The following is a 10811-nucleotide window of genomic DNA, read 5'->3' as shown; positions in this document are numbered from 1 at the left end:
ATAGAGATATTAAACATGATGTAAAACTAGTCTCCTACTCCTATTTGTGTACGTTTTAACACTTTCACTACACTTTCCCTCCTTATAGAGTGGGAAATGGTGAATATTATAAGGCAGGTGTGAACAATGAAGAATTAAGGCACGTCCCCTTGAATAACCCTTACCAGAGTACTTGATGTCTGCCTTGTTTGTGTGAATGTAGTCATGCAGTACAATCCTATGCAAATCTGCTCAAAAGTAAATCCCAATAAGTTCAATAGGAATGCAGCCTTTGGACTAAACTAGACATTCCCTTAAATGCATAATTAACAGTTTTTCTTAAAGCCAGAAGCTCCTCATATTTAAGGGGGTGGATTTTGGCAGCAAAGGGGAGAATTAAGAACTCCTCCATGTGTGCCACAGTCCTGATATGGATTTGACCTCTCTGCAGCTTTCCCCCCTTAAAATTTATGGGTGTAAGTATGTCTGTTAATGATACATTTAAGGGAATGTCACGTTGGGACTTGATTGTTGATCACTTTGGGACTTAACTGTTGATCAGAAGAGAAACATTAAGACTTGATGTCTCATACCAGTTCATTTCTATGGTTCATCCATTCTTACTACCTAAAAACTGCCAGATGTTGAACCTGAAATCTTATAAAACCAAAGCATGTCTTCTGCTAGTAGTTGTTACTTTGGATAGCAGAACCAAAATTGTGCTTTAGGACTAAACCTTTCATAACATTGCACCTAGTAATGCTTAATCACACTTTAAAGTGACTTTAAATTGCACGAAAGTGGAGATCTGATCATTACTGTCCTCTCTTTGTATTTCAGCTAGAATTTTACATGACAGAATTGATGACTTGACTGGTTTTTAAAAGTATATAGAATGGGGGCATTTTAATATCTAATTACTTTATATGCTCATGTTCCTGACATTTGATTTGGTGTATTTGCACGCATTGCAAAGGCAGTTAACTGCAATGCCAGCAAATGTCATGTTTGGAATATTGTTTTGTAAGCACACACAGAATGCATCCTTCATAGCACTTATTTCCTAGCACAGCAAATCTTTGGAATGAACTAATTCTTTGGAACTAGAAGGAATATATAATGAAATAAAGCATACATTTATCTTAATATTTATCTTAACATCCTGTTAATGTGGTACATTAGCATTCTAAGAATGGAGAGAGGAATCTGTATAATAAATGATATAATCTACATCACTAGGAATGCACTGAACCTTACAAATTTAAAGAACTGACAACTAAAATTGTATATAGTAATATCTTAATATCTGGTATGATATTAATAAATGACTGAATAGCATTATACCATTTGTATGCAAACAAAATATTATTAGTGATTAATTTATTTATATAGCACCATCTACAAAATAAAATATGACAGATCCCTGCCCCTTGGAGCTTACGATCCATAATTTCTAAAAAAATAAATGAACACACAACTGCCAATTTTATATAAACCACAAGTCAAATTTTAATTAGCTAAAAACAATTACAACTCCCACATATCTGTTTTCTTTAAAAATTAACAGAAAGCTTCAGCTTTAAAAAATTCATAAAACTTTGTTTTGAAATTATCTAGATATAAATTTAACATAATTCACTTAATTGATCTGAAATTGTAAAAAATCACAGTATTTCAAAAATTAAATGTGAGTCAAAATAAATAAATAGAATAAAAATGCCATAAACCTTCTGTAAGAAAAGCATCCCTTTCTGGACTTTTAGGAGTTGCCAAGCAGTCATTTAAGGTGTTTATTTTGGGGCACAATAACTATGACACTGATATATTTGATTGTATTGCATTGGTTATACACTTTTAAAAACCCTACTTTATTCTATTTAAGTCATATTTAAACAAACCACGGGGTAAAGCTGCCTGGGAAAATGAGATTTAGGTGTCTAGAAAATGAGATTAGCTCTCTCCACTTCATCTTTGGTGAAATAAAATTGAACTGAGATGTTTCAAAGCTGACAGATCCTGGTGAATTCCACTTTATCTTTGTATTACTGAATCAGAGAGCAGAGGCCATAAGCCCTGTGGCCCTTTTATTGTTTTGTGGTTCCGCTGAGTTGAATCTTATGTGAGAATTTCTATTACGTATATCTACCAAAAAGCTAAGGCCTCACTAATCGCTTTGCTGCTTATAATGGCCCTCTGCCAACCCTATCAACTCCTTCTGGTTATTGGAGAGACTCAAGTCCCTATGATTAATAGTATTTGACATTTGATTTTTTTTTTTTTTACTTAAATGAAAAAAGAATACGTACAACAGAATCACAATGGAATAATCTCCGAAGTGCTCCATTTTAACTATCTGAATATCATAGCCTGTTATCTGAAACACATCTATTCTTGCAAGCATCCCATTAGTACTGGAAGCTTACTCTAGTGTATCAAGCAGTACTGATTAAATATTGACAAAAATATAGACATCTGATACTGTTTCATATAAAATTGCTTCAAACTTTGAAAAGCATATATCCAGCCAAAGGATTCTTTATTTTTAACACAGTCAGAAAGATGTATAAAGGTAAATAAGTATAAATAATTCTCTATTAGTTTTATTTAATCAAGGTATTGCTGAAAATGTGAACTGAATACACATAATAATGATTTTCAATTGTAGTTATATTTTGTGATATTCTTATGGCATGGTTTGCAAAGATTCTCTCATTCACCTTCCAACATTCTCTCATTCAATTTCTATTTAGTCTGATTTAAGCCAATGCTATTGTTACTGGCTTCAATCCAAGTACTCTGACTTACGTGATTTATTGATGGACTTTGTTACATGAGATAAATAAATAAATACATAGATAAATAGATAAATAAATAAATAAATAAAATTTATTATATAGGTGGTTTTATTCTGGTAGTTTGTTAGATGCTAGGAACAAAAGTTGAGAATTTATGTTCGGCTTCACTTTATGTCTATGTGAACAAATAACTTCTTCCCATCCACTATCCTGTCTTCACTGCTTCTTCCACATCCTTTCTTCACTGCTATTCATCAGCATCTGACATCTAAGATCAGCTAGCCTTGTACTTCTTGAGAAACCATAAACTGCTGTTTCTCATTAGGTTTTTAATTATACTTAACACAAAACACATACCACGAACAAAATGAAATGATTTTCCTATTGGTTATTGTAAGGGCTAGGAAATGTCTTGTGTTGTAAACAGAGCTCTGTATCCATAACAATCAGCAGTCTTTAACTTTCCAGCCAATTAAAAAGTAAATAATTTTCTTCTGATTTTTTTCCCCACTAGTGCCCAAGAGAAAGTAAAATAATAATAATAGAACTAGGTTCCACTTCTGGTCCTCAACTCTCACTGCTAATAACTAATTGCCAGTACATGTCCTCCCCAGAAGATATTGTTTGTACTTTGCAAAAAAACATGTACTTTGCATAAGTTCACTGCAAATTAAAAAAAAATATTTAAGCTTTAGAATAAATCCACATTATTTGTGATGAAGCCAACAGTGACTTGAACCTCCACAGAATGTCATAGCATCCCAATTCTGTATTTGATAGAGCATCCCAATCCTATATTTATTCAAAAGGCGAATCTAAGTTATTTCATGGCACTTCCCTGAAAATGTACTTAAAATAACAATCTAAGCCTAGCAAACTGAATTGTCCAGATCTAGTTTCTATTGCTACCCTCTCCTCTGCACCAACCTAGTCCTGTACTACATGGGGACAAGTGTAAAGGGGGTTATGCCAGCATCTATAGTTCTGACAGAAAGAGAGGCCTATAAGGATGTTGCATAGTGAGCTGTCATTGTTGTGACACAAATGAGCTGGTCTTGTGGTAGCAAGCATGACTTATCTCCTTAGCTAAGCAGGGTCTGCCCTGTTTGCATATGAATGGGAGACTTGATGTGTGAGCACTGCAAGATATTCCCCTTAGGGGATGGAGCCACTCTGGGAAGAGCATCTAGGTTTCAGGTTCCCTCCCTGGCAGGATCTCCAAGATAGGGCTGAGAGATTCCTTAGGGGATGGAGCCACTCTGGGAAGAGCAGAAGGCTCTAAGCTCCTTCCCTGGCATCTCCAGATAGGGCTGAGAGAAACTCCTGCCTGTAACCTTGGAGAAGCCGACAATACTGAGCTAGATGGACCAATGGTCTGATAGAGCAAGCTTCTTATATTCCTATGTTCCTAAATACCTTTGTACCAGGGAAATTTCTAGTGCAGTAGCATTAGAAGAGGGAGAATAAAACATTTGCTATTATAGCTCATATGGGAGTGTGTACTTTTCTGATGCTGAGTTATGAATGGAGGAATAGACTAGAGTAAATTTTATAGCCTAGAACAGCAACTAGGGCTACCAGCTACAAGTGCATACCTGTGATGTGTGTGGTGTGTTTGGACCTTGGTAATTAATAGGAGTTCCAGCTTACACTCCTGATACTGCTGTAGTGGTTTCATCCACAGCTACTGTGGTTTGGAAGAACTTGAAGTGAAGCCATGCACATCATAGGAAGAAGAGAGAATTAACTGACTACATTACAACATGAGGTCCTTCCTTAAAAAGCCTTCATTGGACCCAGATAATGTGAATAACTTTCGACCAGTTTCTAACTTGCCCTTCTTGGGCAAGGTGTTGGAGAATGTCATGGTGTCTCAGGTGGCCCTGGATGAATATGACTACTTAGATCCTTTCCATTCTGGCTTCCAACCTGGATAAGTGATGGAAACTGCATTGGTCACCCTAGTGAATGACCTATGTTGGGAGATAGACAGAGGGAGTGTGACTCTGTTGATTCTTCTAGAACTCTCAGAGGCTTTCAATACCATGGCATCACTCTGGGGCTTGGGGAAATGGTTGGGACTTGGGGGCATGGTTATACAGTGACTCCACTCCTACCTGGAATGTTGTACTCAGAAGGTGGTGCTGGGGGATGCCTGCCACATTACTTGGCCTTTGGCTTGTGGGGTGCCACTAGGATATATTCTGTCCCCTATACTGATTAACTTCTACATACAACTGGGAAACATCATCCATGGGTGTGGGCTGTGGTGCTATCAATATGCTGATGACACCCAGCTCTACCTAACGTTTAAATCAGCAGACACCAGGGAGGCAGTGGATTCTGGAGGCTGTTCTGGACTGGATGGGGGCAAACAAGCAGAAACTTAATGCAGCTTTCGACAAAGTTCCTCATCAAAGACTCTTGAGAAAACTTAGCAGTCATGGGATAAGGGGACAAGTACATGAGTGGATTTCTAACTGGTTGAAGGATAGGAAACAGAGGGTAGGTATAAATGGAGAGTTTTCACAATGGAGGGAACTAAGAAGTGGGGTCTCCCAGGGATCTGTACTGGGGCCATTGCTTTTTAATGTATTCATAAATAATCTAGAACTAGGGGTAAGCAGCGAGGTGGCCAGATTTGCAGATGATACCAAACTCTTTCGGGTAGTGAAACCCAAAACTGATTGTGAGGAGCTCCAAAATGATCTCTCCAAACTCGGGGAGTGGGCAACCAAATAGCAAATGTGTGAAAAAGTACTTCCTGTTGTTGGTCCTAAATGTCCAAACCTTCAGTTTCATAGAATGACCCCTGGTTCTGATGTTGTTAGAGAAGGAGAAAAATTTATCTCTGTCCACTCTCTCCACTCTATGCATAATTTTATACACCTTGATCATGTCTTCTCTTAGTCACCTCTTTTCCAAAGTAAAAAGCCCAGATGCTGTAGCATAGCTTCATACAGAAGGTGCTCCAGGCCCTTGATCATCTAGGTTGCCCTCTTCTGCACATTTTCGAGTTCTATAATATCCTCCTTAAGCTACAGTGACCAAAACTGTATGCAGTACTCCAGGTGTGGTTGCACCATAGTTTTGTATAAGAGCATTATAATATTAGCATTGTTATTTTCAGTCCCCCTCCTAATGATCCCTAGCATGGAATTGGCCTTTTTCACAGCTGCCATGCACTGAATCAACACTTTCAATGAGTTATCCACCATGACCCCAAGATCACTCTCCTTGTAAGTCACCAACAGCTCTTCCCATAATTCTATGTGCCCTGTTCATCCAAGAACCCAGTCTGGCAAAGAGGTTGGTGAGAAGCTTCCCTCTTGAGAAAGAGACCAATGAAAACCTTCCTTCTTGCAAATGATCACTGATAGAGTCTCTTAAAATAAAATTGCTCTATGGGCTCAGGGTCTGTGCTCAGGCATTTGAGGGATATGCACTTTTGTCTTGTTTCTGGACCTGACACTGCCCTTCGAGGCACAGTTGGCAGCGGTGCGCAGAGGAGGTTTTTTTACCAGCTATGGCTGCTATGCCAGCTTCAACCCTATTTGGAGAAGTTGGACCTGACCTCAGTCACTCATGCTTTGGTAATATATAGATTGGACTTCCACAATGTGCTCTACATGGGGCTGCCTTTGAAGATGGTTCTGAAATTTTAACTGGTCCAGAATGCTGCCTCAAGGATGCTCGTTGGCACAAATCACTTCATTAGTGTCACAACCATCCTGCGGCAGCTTCATTATTGTTGTTCTTATCTTCTTATGTTCATTATGTTCTTGTGCTGGTTACTGGTCCACTTCCAGGCTAGATACAAGGTGCTTGTCTTGACCTTTGAAGCTCTACATGGCTTGGGGCCGGGGTTCCTGTTGGACCGCATTCTTCCATACAGTATGAACTTTCCAGGGTCATTTCATCTCAGGCTCTACTTATGGCCCTGCCACTAACTGAGATCCAGTTGGCGGGGACAAGAGACAGGGCCTTTTCGGTTGTGGCCCCTCTGCTTTCAGACGCCCTCCCTGAAGAGCTCTGCCATGCTCCCTCCCTTTTTAAAAAAGTGTTTTTAAAAAACAAATAGGTTTTTTAATGTTTTATCTTCTGCTTATATCTGGTAGGTTATTTAGTTTTTATAGTTCTCAGTTTTTAGTTTTTTAAAATAACTTTTAATTTGAAACTTTTAAAAAAATAAAGTGGTTTTAGCCTGGCATTTTAACTGAGCGTTTAACTTTATTAGGCATTTTTACATTGTATTTGTTTTATTAATGTTGTGAGCCACTCAAAGCAGTGTACTGGAGGGGTGGAGTATAAATATTTTAAATAAATAAATAAAACAAGGAGAACAATGGCCCCTTGCCTTTAGCCTTGAGTACAAAAGACAAATGACTGAATGCTCATTCACACACAAAAATTCTTCCTTGAGATGTCGGGGATTTAATCTGGGACCTTCTGTATACAAAGCACATGCTTTACAACTGTGCTACAGCCCTTCCACTACAATGTAAAATGGTATAGTCCAGACACAGATTTATCACCTCAGTGACTAGGCCAAAGTTTATGGCCAAGGTGAGTGGTCCCAGATGAAATTTTCAGCTTGAAGAATGTTTAGGTGAAGTTAGTGAAAGGGCTATCAGATGTTCATGGAGACCTATGCTCATTTGTCTCACTTGTACCTAGTATGTGGAAGTATCACTTCTATGGCAGAAGAATCATTCTTGTATATTGGAAAGAAACAAGTAAGCCCATCCAACTCCACAACATTCATGGTAAACCAGCTTCTGTATGTCAACAACTCTGCCCTCTTCCCTCTATAGAGGGCAAAGGTTAAACACCCCCTGAGGTTTTTAATTGCTGGTTCTTTATTTTGTTACTTTTTAAAAAATGCTATTGAGTTGATATTGCTGAAATTACAATGGCTTGGTTTAGCACTCTGGGGAAAAAGGAGCCTCATATAAGGTCAAGTGCTCAAGCCAACCTGAAAGAATTAACTTGTAATAATCCCAGCACCATGCATACATCAGAACAAATAACTGGTGAAATGCTAACCTTTCCCTCTAGCATTCACCTCTATAATGTGTGAACAAGGAGTGTTGTTCTTAAAAAAAAAAAAAACAGCAATGCAGATACTTGCTCTGTTTGAGACACAGTTCTTTTTGACCTTCACTAAGCATGGAGAAAAGTCATTAAAGTTTTCCTCCTCTCTGTTACCCAGAAGGACAACTAAATAAAGTCTATTATTACCATACATGGTGTAATGAGAAAAGCACCCTTAAAAGTAAAACATATTTCCATTTTAGGCCACGCTTTTTGTCATGTTATGACTTTTTCCCTATTGGAATGTACCTCTGTTTAGCAAGGGAAAATACTTTCATATGCTTTTAGTATTTATTTATAGGAATATCTTTGTACAAATACATATTTAATCCTAATACAAAACCCCATTTAAAATAAAGTACTTAGCTTTATGTCAGGGACATTCAGCACTGATCTTAAAACAGAAACTGACACTGGCGGCATTCACATTTAACGTGAAACTGGAGGTTGCTGAACCTGTGATTAATTTTTGTAACCATGAATTGCACCACAGATGTTTGTCCATCCATAGCCCGGCAACCTCTGTTTTCAGGGCAGGGGAGCCCATCTCCCTTCCTGGTCCTCCAAGGCCACATCCCAGCAAGCTCCGTAGCGCTCATGTTGCCAGACTGTGGGCAAGGCATCAGAATGTCTCCAGCGCAGCAACCATTGGCCACAATCTTCAAGGAAGTGTGCTGAGCACGATCGTGTCTTTTCAGAATTGTCTGCCCACCCTTGGCATGGAAAGGGTATTTATATCTCTTTAAATGTCACGCAAGCCCTTCATCTGACAGTGACTGCACCACTGCCCTTGTAAGAGCCCTGTAAGCAAACATTCTCGCACAAGCACAATTTCTGGTGGTGGTGGTGGTGGTGGTGGTGGTGATGCCGAGTGGCACTGTTTTTCTGTTACTCCAGGAAGAGATCATGATGACCTGGGTCTGGCCTGCTGTGAACAAGGATGGTCTTGCAATGGCTCACCTCAGCAAAGTCATCCATGCAAACCAAACCACACTCCTGCCCCCATGGCAGCTTGCTGCCAGGGAATTAGCATTATGAGAGAGCCAGTCTACTAGGGAGGACTTTAGGCTCACAAACCTTCAGTCTTCCAACAGACTGCATGTTCATGAGTTGAGCTGTGCAAAAAAGGTTGCCCTACTTGCATGGGGCCCCTGTTCTCTCTAGTTAATGGTAGAACTTTTGCGCAGTGACCCCCTCCTCTTCAGGGAAACCTTTGATACATCCAAAGGAGATTTTTACACTCCATGTGTCTGGGCATAGCCAGGTGGGCAGACTGGGGAAACACTGTGACCGGAGACACATTTTAATTCTCATTCAAATTTCCTGGGTTGTTAAAGCTTATGCAGATCTGCCACTGTGGTAATCACAGGAGAGGGGAGCCCCAGTTGTTTGTGACCCCAGGAAAATGGGGTTGCTATTCTGGGCAAATTATAAAGTTGTATATGCTCAAATGCACAGGCAGGCTGGCAGACGGCCAACTTTGACTGCTTTTTGGTGGCAGTTGCCAAGACAGAGAAAACTGTTGCCAGGGTACCTGTCCCTTCAGCTTACTTGTGTGGAGCAACCAGGCTGGGTGGCATGCACGTCTCCAAGGCCATCTCTCTCATGAGAGAGTGGTCCATGGGACAAGAAATGTCATCACACATTATTAGCGATTCTGCCTGACACCCCTGTCCCCACAGATGGTTCTTCTCCTGACCTCTGAAGGGGTATTTGCATGGCCTTCCACTCATGCAAGAGCGGTCCACTCAGGAACAGCATCCATCATCATCATCATCACCACCACCACCACCACACCGGAGGAATCGTCCATGTCACCGTTTCCTGTAGCTCCAGCACTGCATTGAGTCAGGATGTCAGCCAGCTCCCTTATCCCCATTTCAGCTGCTCGTGAGAATATCTTTACTGAATGGCTATGTCCCATATCCATTGTTCAATCTGATCCAGTGACCATTCAGGCCCAATACTAAAAATATAATAGGCTGAGAATCAATATATTATGTACTTTTAGGAGATGAATATACCAGATTACAGCAAATAGTTGTCAACTGGTATTAGGGTCAATAACCCAATATAGCAGTTCTGTAAACATAAATCTTAAGCCAGCATTTAAGGACTGCCAATCAAGCCCTTGTCACAAAGGGGCATTGGCCATTTCCAGGATAACTGTGTTAGGCACACCTTTAGGGACAAGTAACAGGGAACACAAAACAGAGGCCTGTATATTATTTAAGCCCATTTGAGCACCCATAATCCAAATTGCAGGCTTTACAGAAGTTGTTTAGAAATTTGGCATTGAAAGCTCTAATAGCAGCAAAAATAAACTGGTCACCCCTAAGCATAACTTTCTGTAGTTAAAAAAAAACTTGAAAAAGTTCCTATATGCACGAGTCTCTGGGGTTGTGCCTAACAGTCCACAGTGACGAAGGGGATTGGTTTTACATCCAACATAAAGTATTAAAGAAATACCCATTAACAGGTCATTTCACTGCAGAAGGGGCTTCAGTTTGCATTGCACTATAGCACACTTAACCTACTGACTAATCTGGCCATGCATTTGATATTAAGATTTAATTCTACCTAATTTCTTCACACCTTGTAAACATACTCAAGCACAGAAAGGGATTAAAGAAACATTAAATAGGACTAAAAAATAAATCTAAAAGCTGTATGAATATATTTGAGAATAGCTCAAGTTATGATACAATCTGCTCAGTATTCTGTGGCTTTGGCATATATTGTATAGTTTCTTATTTTGGTTTGCAGAAGGGTGAGCTTATTTCCTGCCCCTCTTTTGTATTTCTTCCATGATCCGCAGCACAGGAGTCACATATTAGCTCATTGCATCTTTATTGAAGTGTAAGGTGTGGTATCATTAGTGATCTGTTCAGACTTGCTTGCTTTAAAATAATACATGTAAATCCCTGATACGATTTTTCTCAG

This window comes from Hemicordylus capensis, chromosome 5 (assembly GCF_027244095.1).
Source record: "Hemicordylus capensis ecotype Gifberg chromosome 5, rHemCap1.1.pri, whole genome shotgun sequence".
In the NCBI taxonomy this organism is placed as follows: Eukaryota; Metazoa; Chordata; class Lepidosauria; order Squamata; family Cordylidae; genus Hemicordylus; species Hemicordylus capensis.
The sequence above is the reverse complement of the archived record's forward strand: the minus strand, read 5'-3'. Positions refer to the sequence as shown.